The 4,377-nt window shown below is 35.7% G+C and overlaps 1 protein-coding gene across 3 annotated transcripts in view; it reads right to left on the bottom strand.

Moving 5' to 3' along the window:
- The window catches only part of PIAS1 (protein inhibitor of activated STAT, 1), a 120,598-nt gene that overhangs the window by 39,447 nt on the left and 76,774 nt on the right, over nt 1–4,377 (bottom strand). The gene's annotated exons all lie outside the window — the stretch shown is intronic.

The following is a 4,377-nucleotide window of genomic DNA, read 5'->3' as shown; positions in this document are numbered from 1 at the left end:
AAATATGTATAATCAATTTTGATTCAATAAAAAAAAAAAAAAAAAAAAAAAAAAAAAAGAGCGAGCGAGCTGGTAAAGGTAATACGATGTAAAAAATTTTCTGGGAAATGCAAATAACAGTTCCCTCCAGCCCAACCACTGTGTGAAGGAATAATAGTTATAAAAGAATCCTTTATTTGTATAGCTCTCAAAAGAATTTTTAAATTTCAAAAGATTTTGGCAATGGTAACCTCATGTGATTATCAAAATTACCCTAGAACATGTGTAGAATTCATCATACAAAAAAAAGAGAAAGAAATACATCATTGATATAATTAAATTCTATCAAAAATTAATAGCCATTATAACACTTAATGCTATAACAGCAGTATTCTCATTAACATAAGGAACAAGTCCGTATGTACATTAGCACCTGAGTTATTTAACACTGTTTGCAAAGTTGTAGCAATAGAACAAACACAAGAAATAATGGCATAAGTGTTAGGATTATCATGATTTGTATGAGAGATCTCAAACTCAAAACTGCCTACCTAGAAATATCAAGAAATCAACTAAAAAGCTATAGGAATCAATAAATGAATTAGGTATGAAGTAAACATTAAAAAATAACTAGCTTTTAAAGAAATCAACAATAAATAAATTGTTTAGAAAATATAATAGAAAAAAGAGCTACAAGGTACTTCAAAAAGTTCATGGAAAGATTCATATTACCTTTTTTTTTTTTTAAGATTTCACATATGAATGAGATCTTGTGGTATCTATCTTTCTGTGCCCGGCTTACTTCACTTAACATAATGACTTCCAAGTCCATCCATGATGCCACAAATGACCATGTCATCTTTTAATTCTATTTTTCCACAAACTTTTTGAAGTATCCACTTATTTATAATAGTAATAAAAATAATAACCAATGCAGGAATTAACAAAAATATGCAGGATTTATAAGATGAAACCTATTAAATTACTGAGGAACACAAAAGAGGATTTGAGTAAACAGAGAAAAATGTAGTTCCTGGAATGGGTATATTGAATATTGTAAATAAATTAATTCTCCCTAACTTAACCTATAACTTTAAAGAAATCTCATCCAAATTCTTAGAAAGATGTGGAGGTGGGTTGAGGAAAACGGGAGAGGAAACAATATAAAGAAATTCTACAGTTTATCTGGAAGAATAAATGTGAAAAAAAGAGTAATGCAGGGGAACATGTCTCACTCTCTGTAATAACTTTTCCAACCTTTCCACTTTCCTCAAAGCCCTTATTTCTTTCCTCATTCTCAGCTGACTTATCTCACGCTTCCTATCTCACAGACGTTAAGTCATCAAATCAGAACTTACTCACCTCTCCAGTACCAAACATAAACACTCATCCAATCCTTTTATTCTCCCATTAAAGAAGCTGTCACTCCTAGCTACAATGAATTCCTTCAACTATGCAATTCACTACTGATTATTCCTACTTTCTCTTGTACATTTATTTAATAATCTCTTACTCTCAGGACAATCCCCACCACCATCTTCTAAACATGTTAGAAGACTCTTCTCCTTTAAAACAAATAAATCTGTTATCTCACATTTCCCTCCAGCTAACCCTCCTCTCTTTCCAAAGTCACACTTCTCTAATTCAGTATCTCCACTGCCTCACCTCCAGCTCATTACAATGTCTTCTACTCCTATCATCTACCAAAACAGCTCATGCTAAAGTCACTTCGTGATCCCAATTGAAAGGGTATTTTTTAGGACTTCAGCATACTTGACCTCTCAACAGGTGTTCAATACTGCTTTATCTAAGCCTTCCTTTCTGAAACTCTTCTCTAGGCTTCTCATACCCACCCCTCCACTCTGCCCCACTTCTCTGTTCTTGTTTCTCCATGTCCTCTGCAGGCTCATTCTCTTCTACCCAAAATCAAATGTTATCTTTCCTCCAGGATAGGTGTTAGCACTCTTCTCTTCCTACTTAATACATTCTACCCAAGCAATGTCAGTCCTGCCTGTGTGGCTTCAATAACCACCAATATGCAGATGACTCACATTTTTCTTCTCTAGTCCAAACTTATCTCCTGAGCCTATCTGCTCAGGTGCCTAATCAGGATGTCTCAAAGGCATCTCCAACTGAAAAGGTTCAAAATTGAACTCATGGTTTTCTCCATCTGGTCCTCCAATGCTCCCTGCTCCAAAGCAAAACACACCTAAACTCAGTCCTTTCTCAGTGTTTTATCTTAGTCGTATTCATTCACCTGTTACCCAAACCTTTCTAGAGTCATCTGTGACATCTCTCTTTCTTTTTTCTTCCCCCCATCTCCCTTTCTCTTTGCCCCCACTTCCAATCCATCACTTAGTCCTGCAGATCCGCCTACTTATCTCCATCCCCACTGCCACCACTCTAGGCTAAGATATTCTCTCTCTCACTAATACTTCTGCAGTAGGTAGCTCCTAAGAGGTGTACTCTCGCATGATTCTGGCCTCCATTCAGACTATATACCACTCTGAAGAGTAAACTTTTCTAAACAGAAATATGGCCCTGTAAACTTTCTGCTTAAAAAGAAAAGACACTGAACTTTAATATTACCTACAAGGCCCTGCACAGTTTGGCTGTATCTTCCCTCTCCAGCCTCATTTCATATACTGCTCTTCCCCATTCTCTGCACTCTAGTCACAGTGGATCCCTTTTAGCTTCTTGAAAAAAAACTACACTCACCCCCACCACTTGGCTGTTGGTGCGGATTGTTTCCTCTGAGCCTTTCACCTAACTGATTCCCATCCTTCTCTCAGTTCTTGGCTCAGTAACTACTTCCTCAGGAAGCCTTCCCTGACCTTCCTCTCTAGCTCAAAGTACCCCTTAATAATACACTCTAAAAATCACCACACACCTCTCCTTTACAGCACTTATAATAAATAAATTCACATTTCTGTGTGTGACTACCTGGCCCCTAGATCTCAGGACTACTGAGAGCAAGAACTTTTTTCTCCCTATGGTACTGCTAGTTTTGAGTATAGTGCATAGCACACAGTAAGCGTTCAATAAATTTCAAATAAATTAGTGAATAGATATAAGCTCATATTAAAAAGCTCTAATAATTTTTAAAATGCAATTTTTTGAAAACTGTCCCAGAAGAAGAATTCTAGACTAAGAAACAATACAGAAAAGGTTCAGAAACACACCCAGGACCTATAAAAATTAGATATATAACAATGATGATTTCGGAATCAGCACTTATTTAGTTAATGGTGTTAGAACTGGCTATTTAAAAATGAAAGTAATTTTTATCTCACACCACACAAATTTAAGATAGATTCAATATTTTAAGGTAAAATAGGAAAACTTAGAAGTCTAGAAGAAAATATAAACAAATATTTACATAAGCTTGGGAGGGAAGGTAAACTAAAGACTCATGAGGAGAGAGGGAAAGACCATAAAGGAAAAAAACTGGTTAAGATTTGGCTCCATAATAATTTAAATCTTCCACATATTAAATAATCGCACAAATAAAAATAAAAGGCAAATGAACTGGAAACAAGTATTTACAACATGTGACAAAGGGTTAAGTCTTAATATATAAAGAACTCATAAACCAATAAGAAAAAAAACCAGTAACACAGAAATAGACATGAATACAATTTTAAAATGTAAATAATCACAGACATAAAACATGTTCAATCTCAGTAATAATAAAAGGAGTTCTAATTAGAGCAGAGGTGTCATTATTTACCTAATAAAATTGGTAAAGATTTTTAGAAAGATAATAGTCAACATTGGCAGGCATGAGAATAAACACTGAAAGTCAGAGAATAAATCTGTACATCTTTTGGGAAGGCAATCTGTCAATATATATAAAACTTCTTAAAATTCTACATGCTGTTTGACTCAGCAATTTCACTTTTGAAAATTTACCCTAAGGAAATTATCATGCATGCATGCAAAGCTATAGCTACTAGGATGGTCTCCAAATTGTTCTCTGAAATGGCAATGAATGAATGATCAATAAATCAAAAATAAGTACTCAGCAATAGGGAATAGGCTAAGTTATGGCATAATCATATTGGAATATGACGTAGCCATTTCAAATAATGTAGAACATGTAATGACATAGGAAGATGTTTATGATAAATTGCTGAGTGAAAGGATAAGATTATAGGGCCGAGCCCATGGCACACTCGGGAGAGCGCAGCAGCGCTCCCGCCGTGGGTTCAGATCCTATATAGGGATGGCCGGTGCGTACACTGGCTGAGCGCAGTGCGGCTGATCTCACAAAAAGACAAAAAAAAAAAAAAAAAAAAAAAAGAAAGGATAAGACTATAAAACATTCAATAGGGGCCGGCCCAGTGGTGCACTGCTACAGTGTGCCGCTTGGGAGCGCGGCGGCGCTCCCGCCAAGGG

The sequence above is a fragment of the Galeopterus variegatus genome, unplaced genomic scaffold (assembly GCF_000696425.1).
Source record: "Galeopterus variegatus unplaced genomic scaffold, G_variegatus-3.0.2 Scaffold961, whole genome shotgun sequence".
NCBI classification, from domain to species: Eukaryota; Metazoa; Chordata; class Mammalia; order Dermoptera; family Cynocephalidae; genus Galeopterus; species Galeopterus variegatus.
The sequence above is the reverse complement of the archived record's forward strand: the minus strand, read 5'-3'. Positions and strand labels throughout refer to the sequence as shown.